The 24,206-nt window shown below is 40.3% G+C and overlaps 1 protein-coding gene across 6 annotated transcripts in view; it reads right to left on the bottom strand.

The window, feature by feature from the left end:
• strbp (spermatid perinuclear RNA binding protein) overlaps nucleotides 1–24,206 on the bottom strand; it is a 227,828-nt gene that overhangs the window by 92,466 nt on the left and 111,156 nt on the right. For 5 of the 6 annotated variants that reach the window (XM_059638313.1, XM_059638315.1, XM_059638314.1 and 2 more), the window contains exon 2: nucleotides 9,527–9,727. The exons of the other annotated variant lie outside the window; for it this stretch is intronic. The gene's annotated coding sequence lies outside the window, so the exon portion shown is untranslated. The remainder of the gene's footprint in view (nucleotides 1–9,526; nucleotides 9,728–24,206) is intronic. 6 annotated transcript variants of the gene reach the window in all.

The raw sequence follows: 24,206 nt of genomic DNA on the forward strand, positions 1-24,206 counted from the left end.
CTAGCTTCCCAGCGAATCCTCGGAAAAATTCCATCCAGCCCAGGGGATTTATCTACCTTCACACCTTCTAGAATTGGTAACACTTCCTCCTTACTAACCTCAATCCTTTCAATTCTAGTAGCCCGTAACTCAGTCTTCTCCTCTACAATATTCCCCTTTCCCTGAGTGAAAACAGATGAGAAATATTCTTTTAGCACCTCTCCTATCTCCACAGGGTCCACACACAACCTCCCACAACTTCCCATGTAGGAAGTGGGAAGGTTGAACATCAACTAACACCTTTCACCCCAACCTGAAATTCACCTGGACCATCTCCGATACCTCCGTCTCTTTCCTGGACTCCGTTTCCATCTCTGACGACCGCCTTGTAACCGACATTTATTTCAAACACACTGACTCCCACAGCTACCTACACCTCCCTGCAAGAATGCGATGCCCTACTCCCAATTCCTCTGCCTCTGCTTCCAACATGGCCCGTTCCACTCCCACATATCCCACAGTAACATACCCCCTCCAGTGATTGAAAGTGTCCTTAAATGCATCTCGAGTCTCACACACTTCTGCCCTCATCACCTGCCCACAACAAAATCAAAAATAAAGACAAAGACAGAATCCCCTTTGTCATCACATATCACCCCACCAACTTGTGCATCCAACGCATCATTCTCTGTCACTCCTGATACCTATAATCTGACCCCACAACGAAAGATATATATTCCCTACCTACCTCTATCTGCCTTTCGCAGGGACCACTCACTCTGTGACTCCCTCATCAACTCCACACTCTCCACCAACACCACCACCCCGGCACCTTTCCCTGCAATCACAGGAAGTGCTACATCTGCTCCTACACCTCTCCCCTCACCTCGATTCAATGCAAAAACAAACCTTCGACATAACAAGGTGTAGAGCTGGATGAACACAGCAGGCAAAGCAGCACCACAGGTGCAGGAAAGCTGACGTTTCGGGCCTAGACCCTTCAATATCAGACATACGTTCACCTACACATCTGTCAACTTGGTGTACTGCAACTGATCTGGCCTCCTATACATTGTTGAGACCCAGTGGAGACTCCGGGACCATTCTGTAGAACATTGTGCTCTGTACGGCACAAACACCATCACCTTCCGTCTCGTAACATTTTAACTCCCCCTCTCACTCCCTAGGTGACGCATCCATCCTGGGCCTCCTCCAGTGTCATAATGACGCCACCTGGAAACTGGAGGAGCAGCACCTCATATTCCACCTCAGGAGCCCATAGGCCCGATGGCCTGAATGTGGCCACCTCACTGATCAATCCCAACCATTCCTTACATGCACTCATTTATCACCATCCCACCTACCTTCCCCAGCCCCACCTGTCCTCTCTCTATTTCTGAGCTCCGCACCCCCCTCCTCATTTCTGAAGAAGGGCCCTGAACCAAAACATCAGCTTTCCCGTTCCTCTGATGCTGCCGGGCCTACAGTGTTCCTCCAGCTCCACATTGTGTTGGCCCTGACTCCGGCATCTGCAGTTCTTGCTACCTCAGACAAATTAAACAAATGCTTTATGATCGCCATCCCACAGAAAAATAGTAGAATCCTCTTGGGCATAGTGGAGAATCATTTAAACGAGGGGCAAATTTACACAAAGAACAAGATAGCAATATCAGCAAAAAGGCAGTAGTAGAAAAAAATTACTGGATACTTCAAATAGATAAATCCCCTGGGCCAAATTATCCACATCCCAGCATGCTGAGAGAGGGGCAGTAAATATAACCGATTCATTATGAATAGTCTTTCAACATTCTATATCCCTCGAACAATTTCTGCAGATATGAAGACTGAAGATGGAAGCACACTATTTAAGAAATGAGAGGTTAAAACACAGGAAACCACAGTTAGTCTAACAGTCGTAGGTGACATGCTAGAATCTTGAGGAAAGAATGAGATAACAGGACACTTAGAAAATAATGCCACTACTGAGCAGTCAACATCAATTTATGAAATGTAAAGTAAATATAATAAATCTGTTGGAATTTTTTTTCTGAGAGCGTTAATTAGCAGAAAAGATAAGAGGGAACTAATGAATGTGGCACATTTAGTTTTTCAGAAAGGTTTTGATAAGGTACAACTTAAAAGGTTAGTAAACAAAATTACAGCACATGAGACTGGGGTCAGGGAGAAGAGTACACTAGCATGGATTAAGAACTGATTAATGAACAGGAAATAGCAAGTAGGAATAAATGGTCTTTTTTTTGGTTTGTATGCTGTGGTTAGCACAGTATGAAAGGATCAGTGCTTTTATCCCAGTTATTCAGAATCTGTCAATTACTTGGATGTGAGCCTTAAATGCATTTTTTTGAGTTTGTGAAAAAACAAAAATATGTGGAAGTTAGAGTTGTGAAGCAGGGATGTGGACACACTAAGTGCAGTCAAAAATAATACAACGTTGATAAATGCTAGATTATTCATGTTGGTAAGAAAACAAAGCATATTTCTTAAAATGGTGAGAATTTGGGAAGAGATGCACTTCAAAGGAACTTGGAAGACCTTTTCAACAAGTCACTGAAAGGTCACATGAAGATTTAGCGAGTGATTAAGGTGACAAATGATATGCTGTCCTTTAACAGAAGCGGATTTGAGTACAGAGGCGAAGAAACCTTACTACAATTACATAGATAGCAAGAATTGCAGATGTTGGGGTCAAACTCAATAGTGAGAGGCTGGAGGAATACAGGAGGTCAGGCAGCATCAGAGCAGGAAAGTCAACCAAAAACGTCCACTTTCCTGCTCTTCCAGCAGTGCCTGACCTGCTATGCTCCTGCAGTTCCACAATGTATTGACTACAATTGTACAGAGCCTTGATGAAACCATACCTAAAGTACCGTGTGCAGTTCTGGGCTCTTTATAGACTGGAAGATGTACTTGCCATAAAAAGTGTGCAAATATTTACCAATAAAATTCCTGGGATGCAGGAATTGTGTTATGAGGTGAGATTAAACGTGCCTCAATTCTCTGAAATTCAGAAAAATGAGAAGTGATCCGATTCAAATTTTAAAAGTTCTTACAGGGCTCGCCAAGTAGATGCAAGAAGGTTGTTTTCCTTGGCCGAAGTGGATGGGAGGTTTGAATCAGGGGACATATCCTCAGCATAATGAGCAGACCATTTAGGACAGAGACGAGGAAGAATTTCTTTCTTCAGTAGCTTTGAGCCTTTAGATTTTTCTATGTCCAAGTGTTCTGGAGGCTCAGTTGTGAATATATTCAAGAATTTATCTGTGGAGTTCTTTACTGCAGAAGGCTGCTGAGGCTGGGTCATTAAATATATTCAAGGCAAAGATTTACAGATTTTTAATCAGTAGCAGAATCAAGGGTGATGGGTAGAAAGCAAGTAAAGTTGATTATCAGATCAGCCATAATCACGTCAATTAGCAGAGCAGACTCGATGGGCTGAACGGCCTACTTCTGTTCCCACGTCTTTCAAAGAATATTGATCTCAAAAGACCATATTCAAAACATCAAGGGATTCATGGATAACTCAGGAAAATTAGAATTGGGTTTATTGTCATCATGTGTACTCAAGTACAGGAAGACAGTGAAAAATTTACAATGTCAACACTCACAGGGCTACTTAGGTACAAAATACCTAGGTACATATCTTAGATCCATATCTCGAATCCTTTGTCCAAATAATTTTCTCAAGTCCCCAAACTTCCTTTGACCAACACAAATGTAATATTGGCGAGTATTAATTGACTGCCCTGGAAATTAATAAGAACACAGAAGCTGCAAGACAAAGACAGCAAATTCTTTCACTAATTCTGTCTTTTGGGGCTTGAGGGAGTGGACCCACATACTGCCACTGAAATGAATCAGTGTGAGGCCCATAGACAGTTTAGTTTTAGCTATTTATTAAACTGTTGTCAGAATTTGGGCTACTTGGAGCCTCCCTGTAGAAGTTTCAGAAACTTCTATGACGTTAATCAATATGTTAAAAAAAATCACATTTCATGCACACATGCGTGGTATTCTGCCCTGCACAGCCTTAAAAAGGTAACCTTTGTGCTCTTCCGTACACTCATACCAAGAACCTGCTGTAGGATTAACTAGATAAAATATTTCCACATTGTATTATAATCGTGACTCAATATAATTGAGTTAACCGTGTTTGACTTTAAAAAAACTCACTTGAAACCCAAGAACCAAAAAAACTTATGATAAAAATGTTGCTATCACATAGAATAATTTGGAAAAATGTCCATTAACTTAAATATTGCTCAAAATTTAACTCCTCCCATTTGTCATGGTCTCTAACAAATTTCAACAGTGAACAAACAAAAGAACTAGGTTGTTTTCCTCTCGTGTACAATTTTCTCCCTTAGTCATTTCTTTCCTAAAGACGGTAAGGCACAGTAAAGGCAGTGCAGTTCTATATTCAGCAAAAGATCTCTAGATTACCAGCCATAAGGTGAATACGCACGACATAGGACATTTGACTCATCTTAGCTCATCTGTCTAGAAAGATCTGTAAGGTCTCCCCAGCGAGGTATCAAATTGTTTGTCCAATATTTCTAAGTGTTTCATTTCTACTCTAGCTGTCCAGAAGTCCATTCTGTGTATCGATTATTTTTCTGCAAAAAACAACTTTTGGAGACATGCACTAATTTTCCTTTTACTATACCCATTCTCAATGTCTAGGAAGTAATTCTGCATTTCTTCACACTATTTGCTAATACTTATTTTGTAGTCTCAGGCCAATGAAACAGTCGCAGAATCATAGAATCCCATTTCACCCATCAAATCCACACAGACTCTCTGGAGATTCCAAGATAATAAAATGTGGGGCTGGATGAACACAGCAGGCCAAGCAGCATCTCAGGAACACAAAAGCTCGCAGCCATGCGCCGGCACCTCCACACACTGCAATCCAGCCTGCCCCAGCTCAGAGCCTCCCTCTCCCAGACCTGCAAAGGACCCCTGCTGTTTTTTATCCTCCGCAGGATCCACAGACTGAACACCCAGTTTCACTCAGCTTTACTGGACACGAAAAATCGTAAGTACAACAAACTCACGGGCCCCTGCCCCCCACAAGAGGATTCCTGCGCCTCCCAAATCCCGACTCTGTCCCTGCCCCTCCCCCACCATTGACCATGAGGACACGGCCGGAGACCCCACCGATGACGTCACATCTGCCTCCGCCGGCCACAGAACTTCCGGAACCGCTGCTGCAGTCACCACCTCCACGTCCAGGTACTACAGCCCACACACCACCCTCACCTCAGCTGCTACCGCCCACCCCGATCCTCCCACCGCTGACGGAACCCCGCCCACGGTCGACGCTGACGGAACCCCGCCCACGGCCGACGGAACCCCGCCCACAGCCGACGCCGACGGAACCCCGCCCATGGCCGACGGAACCCCGCCCACGGCTGACGACATCATCGCTCCGCCCACAACCTCCACAGCCTGCAACCCCAGAGAAGACAGCCACACTGAGCCCTGCCGAATCTTCACCATCCCCCCAGACCTCCCACTGACTGAGGACGAACGGTCAGTCCTTAGCAAGGGGCTCACCTTTGTCCCCCTACAACCACACATCAACGAATACCAGTCACGGTCGGACATAGAGCAGTTTTTCCGCCGTCTTCGCCTGCATGCCTACTTCTTCAACCGGGAACCCAACCCTCCTTCCACTGACCCCTTCACCCGCTTCCAACACAAGTCCTCCTCTTGGACACCACCCCCAGGCCTCCTACCCTCCCTCGACCTCTTCATCTCCAACTGCCCCTCTCTGATGAAGGGTCTAGGCCCAAAACGTCAGCTTTTGTGCTCCTGAGATGCTGCTTGGCCTGCTGTGTTCATCCAGCCCCACATTTTATTATCTTGGAATCTCCAGCATCTGCAGTTCCCATTCTCTCTGAAGAGCAGTTCTCTACTATATCGCTGCATTTCCCATGGCTAATCCACACTGCCTGTGCATCCCTGGACACTATGGTAAAACTTGCTTGGCCAATCCACCTAACCTGCACATCGTTGGACTGAGGCAGGAAATGGGAACACTCAAAGGAAACCCGGGGAGGAGGCACAGTGAGAATGTCTGCGCGAAGCTTGCACAGTCGGCCTGGTTGGAATCAAACCCTGGTCCCCTGGCACTGAGAGGCTGTAGTGCTAACCACAGAATCACTACACTGCCCATTTAGAAAGGTATCGATAAGTTATGTTAGCAGGCAAAACATTGGCAAATGGAATATAATGAAGGGAAATGTGAAGTTGTTTATTCTGGAAGGGACAACACAAGTACACTCATTTATATGGAATAAAGTTGCAGAAATCTGTGCCTTTAAGGAAAGCAAAGGTGCTTCAGTCCTCCCCGGGTGGGACTATTTGCTTAACAATGAACAGCATTAGGTGGATACTTTGAAGCAAATCTCTCACAACAGTTGGGTAAGTTTAACACATTCACAGGAGGTTAATTGGAGATTTATCTACATTCATATATGAGGATAGGCTTAAATTGGGTGTTTGGATCTGAAGTTCTGATGAAGTTTTAATGAATGAAACATTACCTCTGTTTCTCTCTCTAGATATTGCCCTGACTTGCTGAATATTTCCTACATTTTCTTTTGTTCCTCTCAAATTTCAAACATCCACAGTATTGTGCTTTTGAATGGGTTGAAATACAGAATACGTAATGTCTCTCCCTGGAAATAAAAGTTTTCAAGCACATAAAGGGCTTAGCTCCAATCATATCACAGCATCAACTTATATGGTGAACTATAATAAAAGGGTCCAAGAGATCTAAAACAGAAAACAAGGACTCATTCAAAATGGAAAGGTTGCAAGCAGGCAGATGTAAGAAAGGGCAGACTCCTTTGATCGGGTATTAATTCAAATAAAGCTATTTTGAGTACAGCGTGAATCCAGTTGTAAACTAAACAGTTGTTGCTGGTGGTCAAATCCCAGACGTTATGTATTTAACTTCTCATTAGCATTATAATTGAATCATTTTCATGTTGACATTACAATTGACTTGGGGAATTGATGTTTTACTATACCAGATTGATGGCAAGCTTTTAGAAGGCCATCAAATCCACAGGGCAAAACTATCAATGTATTTAAAAAAAAGCAGAATAAGTTTAGAATCTAGCACAGAATTTATAAGCCCATAAGAAATAGAAACTGAAGGCCATTTTGGTCCCTTGAGTCTGCTTCACTATCACAGGATCTGGCTGATCCAACATTTCTCGTGGCCACTTTCTTGCCTTTTCTTCATAACTCTCAATTTCCCCAGTGATCAAGAATTTCTCAGCCTTAAATATGGACAAGGATCTGCTCCCACAGCTCTGTGGCAAGGAGTTCCAAAGGCTATCAAACATCAGAAGAAATTCCTCCTAATCTCAGTCTTAAACGTGCATCCTTAAATTCTGACACTATGCCCTCTGGTCCTAGATTCTCCCACGAGGGTACACATCCTCCCGTTATTTCCCCTGTCAAGACTTTAAGAATCCTCCAAAGAATACAGGTCCCACCTATTTCACCTCAGCTCATAAGACAATTTCTCCATACCAGGAATCATCATAGTGAACATTCTCTGAACAGCCTCAAATGAAATTACACCTTCTTTAAAATAAGGGGACCAAAACTGCTCACGATACTCTCGATGAGGTCTCATCAGTGCTTTGTACATTTGCAATAAGACTTCCTTACTCTTGTACTCTAAACCCCTTGAAATATGGGACAACATTCCATTTGTCATCCTGACAAAACGCTGCACCTGTGCACTGGTTTTCGTTGATAACCATGGACTTTTGAAGAAATGGCTCAAGACTACATTCTTGTGACTCAGTTAAGAGACGTAAACTTGCCGAACTTATGAAGTAGTGGAGATAACAAGGTGTAGAGCTGGATGAACACAGCAGGCCAAGCAGCATCAGAGGAGCAGGAAGGCTGACGTTTCGGGCTTAGACCCATCTTCAGTAACGCTTCCTGCTCCTCTGATGCTGCTTGGCTGGCTGTGTTCATCCAGATCTACATCTTATCATCTCAGATCCCCCAGCATCTGCAGTTCCTACTGTCTCTGAACTTGTAGCTGTTCCATTCCAAAAAGCAATGTTATCTGGTTAAGTTATGTTTCTACTCTTAGGGCACCAGTTTAGTGGAAAAAACTTTGCAGCTCTTACTTGTAAGCAAAAACATACATTGATATAATATATTCACTGTTTCACTATTTTATCTGGAAATTCCATACAATGAAAAATGAAGAGGAGCTCACCTGTAGGGGAGAAGTTTCACCACATCATTTAAAACAAACCTAAAAAGGATATTAAGTCAGTATCAAAGCCTGCTGTCTGTGTAAAGAATGCTACGAGGTGAAACAGTTCCTCAATTTTGATCTGGTTACACTGGTGGAATGTCAAAGCATTTCCGAGTCAAGATGGTGAGAGACTTGGAAGGAAGCTTGGCATGATGCCCTTCAGGTAGTAGCTAGAGATTGTGGGCTTGGTTTGAATAATGCTTTTGAAAAGGCAGCTTTGGAATGAAATTTAAACCCATTACCCACCTTCAGAAATGCAATTTTAAAAGAAGTTAGAAAATTGAGGCACTCATCCCAAGTCAATACCAAGACCAGAGTAATTTTACGAGTTTGGTATTAAAACTGAGAAAGATAGAGGACAATTAAGCAACTCACTCCTTAAAAATGGGCAAGTCCAACACATCAGTGCAAAACATAAAGGCCAAAGTATCTGGAACAATCTTCATCTAGAAATTCTGATAATCCCAGCCTCTCAGATAGCCTTCAGTCATTTCAATTTACTCCACATTGGATTAAGAAACAGCTGAAGACACAGGATACTACAAAGGTGATGGTGCCTGACAAAATTCCAGCAATAATACTGAAAACTTGAGCTCCAGATACTACTGTACCCCAACACAGCAACAATACTGGAATCAATCCAACAAGTTGGAAAACTGTCTAGGTACTTCATCTGCACAATAAGCAGGACAAAACTAGACAATTACTCCCCACTAGTTCTAATCACCAGTAAAGTAACAGAAAGGCTCATCAACAGCACTATCAATTAGCACTTGCTTAGCAACAATCTGTTCCTTAGCATAAAAATGGAAATTGCTGGAGAAACTCAGCAGGTCTGGCAGCCTCATTGGAAAGAAAATAAAGTTAACACTTTGAGTCCAGTGACCCTTCTTTAGAACTGAAGAAATCTGTATTCATATACAGCAAGACCCGGATGATATCCAGGTTTGGACTGAAAATGGCAAATAACATTATTGCTGCATAAGTGACTGGCAATAAGCATCTTCAACTACACAGTTTCTTAGCATTCTCATTACTGAATCCCCATCAACCACCACCTGGGAGCTTACCATTGACGAGAAGCTAAATTGGATTCACCACATACATACCGCAGCTACTCAATCAGATCAGAAGTTAGGAATCCTGTAGTAACTAACTTACCTCCCGACTCTCCAGAGCTTGTCTGCCTTCAAGGCACAAGTCAAGCGTGATGGAATACTTCCCACTTACCTGGAGGACTGCAGATCCAACAACACAAACTTGACACCATCAAGGACAAAGCATCCTGCTTGATTGGCACCACATCCTTAAACATTCACTCCCTCCATCACCGACACTCAGTAGCAGAAGTGTACACGATCTACAAGATGCACTGCAGAAATTCACCAAGGTTCCTTAGGCAGCAGCTTCCAAGCCAACCATCGCTACCATCTAGAATGACAAGGACATCAGATAAATGCCAATACATAGGAACAGCACCAACTACAAACTCCTAAGCCAAGACACCCATCATCCTGACATGGAAATACATTCCAGTTCCTTCTCTGAATTAAAATCCTGGAACTCCCTCTCTAACAGCATTGTGGCTGTGCCTAGACCAAATGGAGTGCAGTGGTTCAAGAAGGTAGCTCACCATCATGTTCGGAAGGGAAACTTAGGATGGGCAATAAATGATGGCCAGCATAGCCCACATTCCTTCAATGAATACAAGATAAATACTCAGGCCCACGAATCTACCAGGAAGACAGCATATAGTCTTTTCCCCCAGCAAACTAAGTAACTGGCCTAGACATTACAAATAAGTTTTTATTTATAACTGCTGCACTGGAGATTCCTGAATGGAGGCCTCCTGTTACAAACTTACAAGTCCTCATAAACAGCAACGTAAAAGATCATTGCAGAAATCACATGCTTCTTTACATCATTCAGTGCTACATTTGTTAGTGAGAATGTCCAGTAGACATTCTGAAAACTACTGTGGAATGATAAATATGTCAGGTAAGCGATGGGGTAGGGCACATTGGATAAGTGGATTGGCAGGGCTACTGGATCAGATCAGGTTGAGAACTGTTTGATCTGGAGTTTGGGATTTTTGGGAGGGTTGCGGCATGGTCAAGGGCAAGGGCAATTGTACATCAGTAGGGCAGGGCAGTGTTTGAGAGAGTAGTTTTTTAAATCCTCCAACATTTATCAGGTAACCATTAAGTTTTGAATTGAAACGTTTGTGAAGTCTCTCACCTTAATGCTTTACGGAGGGTTCCAGTCAAATGGAATTATCCATCAAAATTTTTAATTTCCGAGGCAAATCCATCAGAACCATCTGTATCCAGAAATCTGCATGGTCCCAATATGCAAATTTACTCTACACTGCTCCAAATGGTTATCTGGCCATCAGAGTATCTGGATCAATATGCCTTTATTTACATGTGAAGAGAAACTGCTTTTTTGAACCCATGAAGGGGTTGACTCCAAGTGCTAACTCATTATAACACTCTCCAGATCCAAACGATATTCCATTTTGTATTTACTGTAATGCATGTAAATACTCATATAATTCTAGAGACACAATTTCACGAGTGCCAACATATGCAGTAATAGTTTAAGAAAATATTTTGTATAAATCCATGGTCCCTATGAATAAGAAGCTTCATTTTCTTAAAGGGAACCAAACTCCCAACACATTGCACCATAATGCAACAGCTCATAATTATTCCAAGGTTTTTCATGTTTTAAAGACTTGTTTTCACCCAACAGAATCCTGCATCATGGGCAAACACCGTAGTTAGCAGCCTCTACGACAGATGTTACAAAACACTGTTAACTGTTGAGTCACTTTTCTGAATTCTCACTTTTCAGGAAGAGTCCCAGGTATTTTGTTCATGAATATACTAAAGCTAATGTTCAAACTTTGTGAACAGTGGCTACATTACATTTGCAGAATTGAATGATGGTCCAAGTGAACATCTGAGCCCAGCAGATCCATTTGATACTATCATGTGATTTTTGTTACAGATGCAAAACTGTTTAAAATATAATCACTTTACAGCATCTCTTCTAAAGGTAAAACAGAATGTCATGTAATAAGGAATGTGGGTATGTCAAATTCTGACAAGGGACAAACTCTCATGACTCCGTCGTCAGGGAAAAGCCCAGGCCAAAACCCAAAGAAGCTCAAGAGGTAGTTTTCACAAATTGGCAGGATGTGCAACATGCTCATTCTGGAAACAGATTCCTTAACATACATCTGGAGAAGGAGACTGACAGCTTCCTTCTATACCAAAAAGAAGAAGAGACTATTTTACAGATAATTGCTAAGCACGATGCTGTTGTAACTGATGATGATCTAAATTAACATAAAGGAATTACAGAAATGTTAAAGGCAAATGAGTAGCAAGAGCATACTATGCTGTTGGATGTATGTTTGATGATGCTCAGAAGGGGTATTGAAGAGACTTAAAAATGGAAACTGGAAGACTAATTCTGGGGTCAGCAGCAGGAGAATAAAACATGTTGAATAGCTGGGAGAATTTTAGGACTTGATCTACAAGGCTACATATTTGTTGAAATTGTGACGTAATGTATAGGAACTGAGTTTTCAGTTGTAAAATAATTCACTGGGAGGTTACCTTTTCTGTAATTTAGTGTATTAGCTGCCTAAGAAATGCCCAGATGTTAATTGTAGTTTGATTGTTTAAGTTTTAAGATGTGAAATCTTTAAAAGTTATCTATGCCCAATAGAATCTTTAAAAAGAGATGTGAATTTCCCAATCTCTAAGGGGATCATAAGATATTTTAACAAGATATGCTGCATTTCAGTCTCAAATAACATTGAATTGCAGGGAAAGAGCAGCTAAAGGGCTAACAATATCACCTACAGAAGTGGAAGAGTCACCTTAAACCATATACAAGGATACACGAGCCAGTAACAACTATAATAAATAACGGAAGTCCCTTCACTAAGAAAAGTTGCTGCTGGGCGATGATACACTTCAATTTGAAGACTCACCAGAATAGTTTGAAGAGGATAAGACTGGAATTAAGGCTTCAAAAAAAAAACAACAGTAACCTAATGTCAATAGCCACTTCTTTTCAAGAAGATGTAAAATAATTAATTGCTGATAGATGATTTACACAAGTCTACAGAAAGATGTAAATCTTTGGTACATATATCTACCTAACTTTAGATAAACAATACAGAAAATCAAAATTTAAGAGAATGAGACAGAAGCATTCAATACATTCCATAGATGATACTGACGACTGAAGAGAATTAAAGGAAAGACAGACAGAAAAAATGGTTTGAAACAAAGACAAAGCGAGGTATTATTTGCTGTTAGTTAATTTGTGAAAACAAAAATGTCTAAGAGGTGAACAGGAGAAGACTTAAATTGGAGGTAAAATGTTCAGCAGGGCTCAGCACACTTTCAAGGAGCAAGGAGGACTGGAATGGGAAAGATTTTCAAGATGCTCAAGATTAAGAAGGGCTTTGATAGTTCAATGACAGAATAGTCATTCATCAGATGACACAAATTAGGCACATTTTACAACAAAAAATGTGGAAAATGAGAATTTCTTTCTATATGCAGCAAGTTATGATCCAGCAGTCTATTTGTGAGGTCTGAAGAAACTGGTTGCTACCATGACTTTCAAAAGCAATTTGGACAGTTTTCTTCAAACAGAAATCTATAAGGCTATAAGAACAGAACAATAGTAATAAGAGGTGGCTCAAAGGCAAAAGTAAGAAGGCTCAAACAGACACTATTATCCCAGGAGAGGATATGGGAAAAAAAGTTGCGTGAAGGCCATATCACCCCTAAAAAGTAGATCCATCCATTCAGCTATCCAACGGAAAAAGTGAGCAGGAAAATAAAGGCAAGAAAAAAGTAACATGGTAGAAAGCCTCATGGAGTGTAACAAAAACCAAAAATAAAATTAGGATCGTGGCCAACTGTTTGGTCAGAGATAGATTGTTTAAAATTTCTTAAGGAAGTAAGGGGGTGATTCTGCTTGGGAATTCCAGACTTAACATGACTGAAGATATGGATATCAACTGTGGGTCAAAAGCAGTGGTGACACAACAGCACGTAGAATTTGGGGAAGAATGTTCCGAGGATTGTACGGTTTAAAGCGATTAAAAATCATGAATGAGAAGGACTTGAACAAATCTAAGCCACGATGAACAAAGATTAAAAGTCAATAAGCACAGATGTAATAAAACAAATAATTATGGATGCTGGGAATCTAAAAAAAACAAAGTTTGGAGAAATTCAGCAGGTCTGGCAGGGTCTGTAGAGAGAAAAACAAAGTTAAGGTTTCACGTCCAGTGATTCTTCACCAAAACAGTTCTTGCATGTGTATATACGGCTTGATGCAAGGTAGAAAACAAGGGGCAGTCTTTTCCATGACCTTAAATTTATGGAGGGTGGAAGACTAAAGATTGACCAGAGAAGCTAGCTTGGAAGTATCAAAATAAATGGGGCATTTTGACACTAGCTGAGGCAGGTATAGAGCAGGCATCTTGGTGATGGAGAGGGGAGGTATTTGAAATTTGAATCATGCACTAGGACTTATGTCTTTTTAAAGCAATATGGAAAGACATTTTACATCTCTTACTCTGATCAACAAACAAGGCAAAGCAACAATTTCAGCACAGCTTCTCTACAATGGTTAACAAGCTCATTCTTGCTGTCAGTAGGTACTATGTATCTAATTTGCAAGACGTATTTTAATGTTCTGCATAATTTTTTCTGTCAGTAAGTATATTATTTTTATATCTACTTGCAGGTATCATTAAGATTGAGCTCTCAACGTTAAAATAGAATGATGTGACTGAAAAAAAAATTTAAACTTCAACTTGGAATGCAGACATCATCAAATGTGCACAATCAACATTTACAAAAGGAAATTAGTGAAAATGATGGATACGGAATGCAATTCACTGCAAAAATGCTGCATTAGCGTGAATCCAGTAAAACTGCCATGTGATTCAGCCAGAAAGTAGAGGCAGTCAAAAGTGTTTGGTTGTTAATTGATAATAAATGCCGTTCTTGACGGCAAAGTAGGCGCATTGCCAGCAACTTGCTATCATGGAAAATGATCATTTAATTCCTCCAGAATTTTAATTCTGTTTGCAATAAATAAAAAAAAGTGGCAGTATTGTCAAAACTTCCACATCCATTTCATAACATCTACCTTTTTTATCCCCATGTAACGGAAAGTGATCTACTACCAGTATCATGCCTGTATCTCTGGAAAAAGTTCAGGGAAGAATCTTAAGTTCTCATAAAAGCAATGCAGTGAATGCTGGAGACCTGAAATAAAAACAAAGTGCTAGAGAAACTCAGCTGGCCTGGCAGCATATCTGGATAGGAAACAGAAGTTAATACTGCGGAATAAAAACCGAAAAGAACCGCGGCTGCTCTAAATCAGGAGCAAAAACAAAGTTGCTGGAAAAAAGTTGCTGGTTGAGTTCTGAGGAAGGGCGCCTGGACTTGAAACGTTAACTCTGTTTTCTCCTTCACAGATGCTGCCAGACCTGCTGAGCTTTTCCAGCAACTTTATTTTTGTTCCTGAGTTAATACTGCAGGCTCAATATGATTCTGATCTGAAACCAGCTCTGCTGCTTAATTTTAAATATTTGCTAATTTTATCACATTACACTTTTCATTTAGGGTGGCACACAAATAACATTTGAACATTTTGGACAGAAAAAGATCAATTGTCACACCCAGCCAGTTCTTTTGCAGTGTGATGCCTTACACAGCAGGGCAGTAAACATCCTAATCCTCATGTTCCTATGATACTCTTTTGGGAGAAGAAAATAAGAAATTAAAGTAAGTATTTCATTTAGTAATGGTCAAGTGTTTTTAGGATCTAACGATACCAGATAAACTCACTTAAGTTCCAACACTACAATGGATCAATGCGCTGCAATTACAAAACATCCAAATGTCTACCGCTAATTGTGGAATCAAAATTCCCCCCCAAATGGGCCTCATGAAACAATTTACATTTGGCAGTGGGGGTGAGAGGGTGTTTTTTTGGAGAAGGGGAGAAATCTCAGACATTCCAACACCACAACAGAACTTATTGAGAAACAAAAAACTCACTGGAATTCGGGATATCACAATAATATAGACACAGGATGACACACGCTATTGTGTAATCTAATTAAGTGGAGGACACCACTGTCACAACCAAATACCCCAGACAATGGCCACTCACCTGTCAAGAAAGGAGAGAAAGTTTAACATAAATATCTGCTTTAGAGCCAGAAGTCCGACACCTTGGTGGAATGCACCATTTTTAGTTGTATAAATAACAACTGAGCAGGACAGTCAGAAATAGACTTGAAGCATCAAAACTTTAATGGCCACAGGGAATGGGTTTAATGATTTTGAGACAGGGCACCATAAAAAGGGCACGAATAAAAGGGCTTGGCACCACAGTCACAAATGAGCATCAGGAACGGTGAGCCAGGCTGTTTGAACCAAGTTCTCACTGGAAAGACCAGTCTTGTGGAAGATTGCAAGTTTCAGCCAAATCCAAGTGGCATCAGGACTGATGAGCGGTTATGGTAACCTATGGGTTTCAACTACATCCAGAGAATTTGGAGTCTGAATCATATAAAGTTTGGGACAGAAACATGGGGCTTTTATCTGTGGTTTGTCAGTGAAGGTCTTTCTTAACCTTAAAAAAAGCGTTGTGGTGTCTGCACATCCTGGAGAGTGTGGAGCTAAGTTCAAACTGTGGAAGGCTTTTGAGTTGACATATAAATTGAAGTTTTTTAATTTAAGCTAATTTAGGGATTTTTTTTGTATCAAGCTGTCAACAGGCTTTTGTTGTAATACACAGGAAATTTGTGCTTGAACCAAACTCTGTCTGTACAATCTGATCACTATAAAATCCTTGAATCTAAGAAACATTGTGTGGGGTGAGGGTGGAGAAAAAGACAACAAGCATGGAAACTGCTTACTAAGCATAAAGTGACCACAATGTTAATTAGCTGGAGGACACACTGCAACAACTCTTAAAACAGCATCTGCAGCACTTCTCAAACCATGTAAAGTAGCAGGTACACAATAACACCATTACAATTAACTTTCTCTCTAAGTCACAGACTAGTCTGCTATGGGCATTTTTCACAGTTCCTTCATCTTCACTCTGTTACATTTTTCAAACTACTTATCTAGCATTAGAGACAATCTGAAAGTTTTTCAAAAAGGTTAGTGTAACACCATAATTTCGAAGTATCAGAAGACAAACAAACAACAAATGTTTGCTCTGAAATGGAGTTCCACATCTAAAAATGATTTTTTAAAAAATACCATGTTCCAAAAAGAACAATAAGAAGCATCACCAAAATTAACTTTTACTTTTGATGATTCTGAATTAACAGTAAAAGAGCACAATCACTTAAAACTAGAACTGTCTTTTTAAAAATCAACCTGTTCCGATGCGTTGTTACACACCTCAGGACAGGGTGAGACTTGAATCCAGGCTTTCCAGACCAGAGGTAGAATTGCTGACAACAAGACTATTTCAACTAGTACGAGGTGCCCCTAACAATCATAACTCTGGAATCAAATCAATTATCTACAAGCAATGACATAAGAACAGAAATCTGGGACTTGTCAGCACATTGCTGGTCTGTAATTCTCCAGGTGCAGATGAGAAACAAACTTGACTCTTGCAGCTTTGATTGTCTGAACCTTGGATTGTTATTTTCTAAGTCACTGACAACATAATTTAGGGAGAACAAATCTTTACATCCTCAGGGAATATGAAAGTTCTTTACAGGCATAAAAGTTCTCTTATCAGCATAGGTAGCAGCTAATATGCCGGATAGAAAATATGAATGAGATAAATGGGCATTTAACCTGTTTTCAGTGATATTGGTTGAGCAATAAACACTGGCTAATTTACTGCCCTTTTCAGGTACTAGGGCATTAAGTCCTTTAGTCTTGCATAAATTAGTGCAATCTAAGGGACCTCCCCCAACCCTAGTCCCCACAAAAGCTGACAGCCTGCATACCCTGGTTTAGCAGTTGAATATGCTGGTGTTTGCCTGTCCTTCATGGAGTTTAAGTAATTGCAACACAAGTAGGAAGAGACACTCAAGTGGTTGTTATTTGATAATTTCAGGGAATTTATTTGGAAATGGACCACAAAGGTTGACCATGGTCCTGCCCATTTTAAAATTGAAGCTCTGGAGGTGATTAGAATGGGACAGGCATCTTACTGGTGCTAATTTGTCCAATAATCTGCCTTGCTTGTCCGTACTACTTACCAGAAGAAGAAAATTCACCATTAAAAGTATTTGGGCCCAAAATTTCAGGCATAAACTGTTCTGCCTAAACAAAGCTGAAGGTCTAGGTTTAATGTCTATCCATCTGTTTCTGTTATAAACATGTTAAACTTATGTAGATCCATTTATCAACCTGATTTTGTGCATTTATGATCAAAGAAACAAACTGCTGCTTGATGTGGCATGTGATTTTCTATATATTTTGATCTAATTTATTTTAAGTTTGGATTTTTGAAATTCATATGGGTTTTCCGTATGTCTGTGGGAGTATTAGAGTCAAAGATATATGGCATGGAAACAGACTGTTCTGTCCAATTCGTCCATGCTGACCAGATATGCCCAAAATTAATCTGGTCCCATTTGACAGCATTTGGTCCATACCCCTCTAAACTGTCCCTATTCATATAACCATCCAGATGCCTTATAAGCATTGAAATTGTACCAGTCTCCACCACTTCCTCTAGCAGCTAATTTCATTCACACACAACCCTCTGCATGAAAAAGTTGCCCCTTGTATCCCTTTTAAATATTTACCCTCTCATCCTAAACCTGTCCCCTCTTGTTTTGGACTCCCCCACCCCTGGGAAAAGACCTTGCCTATACACCCTATCCATGCCCTTCGTGATTTTATGAACTTCTATAAAGGTCATCCCGCAGCCTCCGATGCTCCAGGGAAAATAGCCCCAGTCTATTCAGCCTCTCCCTATTGTTCAAACCTTCCAACCCTGGAAATAATCTTGTAAATCTTTTCTGAACCCTTTCAAGTTTCACAACATCCTTTCTGTAGAAGGATGGACAGAACTGCATGCAATATTCCAACAGTGGCCTTATCAATATCAGTAAGTGGCCTTACTGATTACTTTTAAAGCAGTGTGAGGAAGAAAGACTTCCTGGAGACGAAGTTGTTCATTTATATTTGGAGAGAGTTTAAGAGCAAATAATCAGTACTACAAGGGGAAACTTTCATAACTTAGAAAATAGCTTTTTAGTTTTAGCTTGGGCGAGTTTTGCAGCATAAGGCTGAAGGCGTATGTGTGAAGCAGTTGCTCCTGAGAAAGGCAGAAGATGGCTTAGATTATTGCCTTAGTATAAAGAGTTTACTAAAAAGTTCCAGAATAGAAGTATTCAGTTAAAATCCTGAAAGCAACACTTAAAGCTGAGAATGTTTATGCTCAGTTATAAGAAAGCTCCAGAAAGTTCATTAAATTCTCTCAAGACAGAGAGTTAAAGCCACAGTCAGATTAAATGCTATACAAGTGGGTACTACAGAAGGCTTCTTTTGAGATTAATGAGATTAAATGAAATTAATTTTTTTTACTGTGTTTCAAAATCATGAAATGTGTTCTTTATTAAATAGTTTGGTTTTTTCTACTTCATTTCTTTTGCATAATAAAAAAAAAACTTGTTTTCTTGTTAAAACATCACCTGCAACACTGCATGATAATTTTTCAGTGACAGATCAACTCAGCAACAACCAGAAAAGAAAATCCATCAAGTGTGAATTCAGTTTGAGGTCTGACTTGTCTAGTAATAATATCAAATGGGAACATTAGCCCAAACCCAACTTGAGTTCAAATCTGAATTTAAACTATAATAACATTAACACATAAGTTTCAATTTTCACTGACAACTGTACTGGAACTTTTTGCACTAACAGTACAGCTGCTATTCAAGTACAACCACTTGCATCTGGAATTTGCATCCAGTCTCCATTTGATTTTTTTAAAATACTGGCATCTCAATATTGCTAGCATGCTCAGTAAAATAGTGCCATATGATTGAGCATCTCGGAAACATAAGTGCATTTTTCAACTCATTAATATTGCTTTGTACTTGGCTTACTCCCAGATAAACAGCAAAACAAGTTTTGTTTTCAGTTGACTTGTGAATGGCTTCAACTCATTTGTCACAACAACTAAAAATCAAAAGAATTCTGTTTCAAATCAATACCAATGTAATTGAAACCATTTTTGAAAGCAGAATCCAAAACGAATACTAGTTTGGATTTATAATCACCACATGTTTGTGATGGACATTCACGTAGGTGCTTTTACTCAGCTTTTCTTTCCTTTAAACACAAAGTGAGGATTTATGATGGCATTTCTAAAGCTTTCCTTCTCCTTTGACCTTTTATTATTTGAGCTCTAATTTTGATACGCCCTTCACTTAGTCAGAAGGTTAGGCAGTGAAGAGCACAGCCGCAGCCTCCCTCGAAAATGAGCAAAGAACTATAGATAATAGAGATCCGAAACAAGAAAAAAGTGCTGCAGCGACTCAGCAGGTCTGACAGCATCTGTGTAGAGAAAACAGAGTTAAATGTTTCAAAACAGTATTCCATCCGATTCGGTTCGCAACTTGACCTAGAGATGAGCTTCCAACTATATTTGCTCCATTACTCAAGATAGCTATTTCCACCCATTCCCTGACTTCACTCCTGCCTGAGCTCATCTACTACTATATACACCCAACTGGTTTCTCACTTTCTACCCTCCACATCGAGGACACTGAAATCTCTGCTGTCCCTGTTTTAATTCACATCAAGTTCCATTTCCCTAGCCTACAATGGCTTAGAGTCAAGCAATGAAAGTCAAAGTCTTGTTTATAAAATTCTTACCAGTGTCCTTTCCTCCTCAGCCTTTAATTACTGTATTATCAGGAATCCTCTAATTTTGACAACAGCTTCTTGATGCAGAGATAGTAGGAACTACCGATGCTGAAGAATCTGAGATAACAAGGTGTAGAGCTGGATGAACACAGCAGGGCAAGCAGCATCAGAGGAGCCGAAAATCTGACATTTAGGTCTGAAGTCTGAAATAAATTGGTGGGGCGGGGGGGAAACCGGTGATAAAAAGGACCAGATAGGTGGAGAGAGAGGAGACTGATAGGTCAGAGGAGGCGGGGATGGACAAAACAAGCTTCAAAATCTCCCCAGCTCCGACCTAATCCCTAAACCAGCCCAGCTCATCCCCGCCTCCTTGATCTGTTCGTCTTTTCTCCCGCCTATCCACTCCTCCCACCTCACCGACTAACCCCCACCCCCAACCTACAAGCTCCATCCCCACTTCCTTGACCTGTCCGTCTTCCCTTGACTGACCAACCCCTATCCTAACTCCCCACCTACACTCACCATTACTGGCTCCATCCCTGCCTCCTTGACCTGTCCATCTCCTCTCAACCTGTGTGCTCTGTTATCCACCTTCCATCCACCTCCCCGTCTCTTCCTATTTATTTCAGAATGCCGTTCACTTCCGCCTGAAAAAGAGTCCAGGCACGAAACATCAGCCTTCCTGCTTCTCTGATGCTGCTTGGCCAGCGTTCATCCAGCTCTACATCTTATCTCGGCTTCGTGATACACCTCTATCTCACTTCCTCCTGTAAGTGATACCTTGAAACCTCTTTGACTAAGATTGGCCATAAAACCATTCAAATTATTTCAGATTTTACCTCTACTATGCGGTCCTTAGATCAGTCCATTATTTCTCAGAGTCTGCATAGAAAATACCTTCCCAGTAAAAGCCTTAAATTTTCCCTTACTTTATTTATACTTATCAGAATTAGAGTGGGGTTAACCATAGTCCAGTGAGTTAGGGGAAGGGATGCTAATCACATGGTGCCCATCTCAGTAACAACAGAAATCAAGGGTTCCTTTCACTTCCAACAGTGAGTGCAGGTGAAGACGACAGGGGAAGGATCTGTTTCCATTCAATATAATTCTATGGCTCCATATGAGAGGGATTTCAGGAGCGCTTTAAAGAGTCTGTGAAACACGACAGACTCCAAAAAGGCAGTGGAAGAAACTAAAATAACAGCCCAAATACAGTGGACAATGAACCCTGTGGCATAGGCGCAATGCTTTTCAATTTTAATTGAGGCTAAACAGCAAAGCAATTGAAACCACCAAATTTTTGCAACACTGAATTAAATGCCCATCAATTCAGTGGCACGATGCTACATTTTTCAAACATAATAGCTAGCATCATTGCTTTATCAATGTGTTTTTAGTGGCTCCTGGATCTGTTTCCCAAATCGGAACCATAACGCCACATAAGAGGATCCTAAAGGAACATAATTCATTAATTACCTTAAAAATATATTTTTGATTATACTAAAGAGGTTCAACTGCTTAGTTTTTTAAAAAATGCATCAATAACTTAAACTGCATGGTCTATAAACAGTTCCACCTTCTCAGGTTACAAACGTGACCCTCTGTGGCTAAAAAGCAGTGCAACTCATTTTTGTTGCTACAGCTGCACAAGCCTTTAAGAATTTGTGGTGACATTTTGTGCCGCAGAAACATCTAAAATTCCAAGCAGAGTTATTCCAATTTAAGCTGCTGCAAAATATTAAAATTCAGTATTCCCCACAGGACACCTTTCTGCTGAGCACATGGCGATCTGGTTTCATTTTGCTGTCCAATGATGAACAAATGTTAAAAATGCTACAAATCCATTATAAGGCACCAGATGATCAAGCATTAATGATATTTTTATGTAAAAGCTCAACAGTGACAGAGCCGTGTACCAATATTGTGCTGAAATCTTGGCAACTTTGCATTAGTGTTTGGGAGTCTACATTGTACCTCCATATTTTTAAATTGTTCCTTGCTAAACGATACCTGCTGATTGGGATAGTAAATAAGAATTTGATACTCATGCGACCAGTCTGGTGATTTATTAACTTCAAGCTCTCCTTCAGTGCGTTTCTAGGTGAAGCATAAAAGCACCTTAAGCATATCATCACAATATTACTTTAGTTATTTCTTATTTGGAAAAGCATAATAGGCCCTAAAATCCCTATCCCTTCAAAATACACAGCACCGTTATCTTGACCAGCACGGGCAGATTACCCCAACATCATGTATGTTCCTTCCACAAAAACGCGAAATTTAATCTGTGGTCATTCCTACATGGCATCACTTATAGAGATTCTGAAGTTGTTTATATACAGAAGTACCATATACATGATGGACATATAAGAGAACATACGCACATATGGAAATGCTACTGTGGAGAATATAAAAATTATTGCAAACATGCAACTAAGCAGTATTTGTAACTATGCATGAACATGCATAAAGTGCTTCTGGTCCATGTCAAACCTTTAAAATAACTAAGCACATATTCTTAGCAGATGTAAACTGCCTTAACATGGAAATACCCCCAAACTCCAATAGCTTCAGCATGAGAAATATATAATAAAGTTCAATACCAAGAATGGAGAGGTAGGGCAGAAGGTTATATTATGCATTCAACCTGTCAGCACAGGTGGTATTTCGCTGCAATAAAACATTCCAAATTCAACAAGCTACCAAGAGGTTTCTCCTGAACTCATTCTTCCCACTCTATGACAACTTTTTAAACTTAATGACCCATCACCACAAACTCCCAATCAACTGTAGACCGACTTCAGCTACTCCCACTAAAAGGCCACTTTCCAATTTACAAATCCAACGTTTCTATATTTCAGTTTCTTTTCAGTCATGTTCCCGTAGTGGCAAAACTAAAAGAAAAATTGCTTTAAAGTGACCTCCAAAATTTACCTAAAAGTTAAACTGTCATACAGCAATTGACTATCCCTCATCTGATCCTCACATTTTGTATTATAGAAACTGCTTCCATCCAGGGCATACTGAGAAATTACAACTAAATTAAAAATCCCTTCCTCCTCCAGTATTTTATACAGCTTAAATTGATTAAATGAAGCCTTGGCACAATCCCATTGGTTTGAATGTAGCTTTTGGCATGTTTGAATTGGTTTGGTCCTTTCAGTCAGCCACAGCACAGTATTTAGATACTTGTTAATCAACCTGTTCACAGATGTTATGACACTCCTGGAGCAGGTGGGGCTTGAAGCCAATCCTCCTAACTCTGAGGTAAGGATACTGCCACTGCATAACAGCACTTATAAAAAGGATTGCCACTGATTATCCAGGAACCAAACCCAGGCCTCCAACGTAATGGGCAAGAAATATGACACTGAATTACCAATTCACCACAATGGAGTATTTGTGATAAGCATTAATGCTGGCCTCTGATTTAGAGAATAAGTTCAGTGAGTGTCAACTGTCTCTGATGAAAAACTACACTTGCTCAAATGTTAATTACTAGAGACTCAATAGTAACGTGAGAAACATCTGTGCTGAAACACGGACAATGCATCGAAAACTTCAAATCCACGGTAACAGGTAATATGTTTTTTCAAGTAACATAAATAAAGGGAGTACAGGATAACATTTTGGGACAACAAAGAAGCAGTATGAAAATCACTTCCATATTAAAGAAAATAATGGGAGGTCACAGTCATACAACATGGAAACAGACACTTCGGTCCAAACCATCCATGCCAAACATAATCCTAAACTAAACTAATCCCATCTGCCTGCTCCTGGCCCACATCCCTCCAAACCATTCTTACGTACTTATCCAAGTGTCTTTTAAATGTTGTAATTGTATCCACATTCACCACTTCCTCAGCAGGTTCATTCCATACTGAAACCACCCACTGCACAAAAAAATAAAACTCCCCACTTGTGTCTTTTTTAAAATCGGTCTTCTTTCACCTCAAAAATGTGTCTCTTCATCTTGAAGTCTGCCATCCTTGGGA

Source organism: Stegostoma tigrinum, chromosome 29 (genome assembly GCF_030684315.1).
Source record: "Stegostoma tigrinum isolate sSteTig4 chromosome 29, sSteTig4.hap1, whole genome shotgun sequence".
Taxonomy (NCBI): domain Eukaryota; kingdom Metazoa; phylum Chordata; class Chondrichthyes; order Orectolobiformes; family Stegostomatidae; genus Stegostoma; species Stegostoma tigrinum.